Raw genomic sequence first — 1,035 nt, forward strand, 5'->3', positions numbered from 1 at the left:
ACTTATCAAAGTCACACAGCTCATGAGCATGGAGCTGGATGGAGCTCAGGTAGGCAGACCAGAGACCAGCGCATTCTTCACCATTCTCTTCTGGCCTTGGTGACCAGAATATACATCCAAGTTTCTGCCAGGAGCAGGGAAACGTCACACATCTCGGTATCCCCTTCCGAGCTCCGTATTGGGTAGGCACTCGACCAAGGTCAATGCCACGCTCCCTGCTGGGCCCTGCAAAAGGACCAGAACTGTCGAGCCACTTGCATTCCTGCTCAGAGGTCAGCTAGTGTCAGCACCCCCTTGTTTATTTGGTCCACTTTCTTCTCCCAGCCCTTTGTGTGAACTCTGCACGCTGTCCTTGAGCGCCGGCGGGCAAGGTCTGGGTGCCTCTCTCCATCTTTTGGCCATGCCTGTTGTCTTCTTATCAAACTGGAGTCTCCCAAGGGCAGAGCCTCAGTCTCCACAGAAAGCCTTGAGGATCCTGAGAGCGAGGACTAGTTTCATCCTTTTGGGGCTCTACAAGGGCAGGGGCTGTGCCTCCCCCTCCTCTGTGATAACTCCTTAGCACCCTGGTTCCAGCTCAGCCCACAGTGGGCACAAGGTGGGAGCAAGGAGGGATGCAGACAGCACTGACCATCAATAGAGGAGGTGACTCTGCTCCTGCGAGTTTCTATCCTGAAGGGGCTAAGTCTCAGACCTGCTGTTGGGGCCAGCCAGAGACCAGGCTCCAGGATCTAGGTCACCCCTGTGGCAGTAGAGCTGATTTATGGTGTCCCTGACAGCCTAATATCATCAAATTATCCCACACAATGGAGAGAGGCTGGGTCGCCCCCAGGCAGTCACCAAAGGACGCTGAGCCTGGGGCAGCCGAGCTGCCTCCGTATCCCAGACCTCCCTCAGGTCTGTGGGGGGAGGCTGGCACAGACCAAGGGCACACCTAGGTGTGCCACCTTCAGCTGGGGGTATAAGTAGGCAGTCCCAGGGACAGCTCTGTACCCTGCACTTGGGAGCCGGCAGCACTCCTACCACTGCTTCTTAACC

Source organism: Mandrillus leucophaeus, unplaced genomic scaffold (assembly GCF_000951045.1).
Source record: "Mandrillus leucophaeus isolate KB7577 unplaced genomic scaffold, Mleu.le_1.0 Scaffold58, whole genome shotgun sequence".
In the NCBI taxonomy this organism is placed as follows: Eukaryota; Metazoa; Chordata; class Mammalia; order Primates; family Cercopithecidae; genus Mandrillus; species Mandrillus leucophaeus.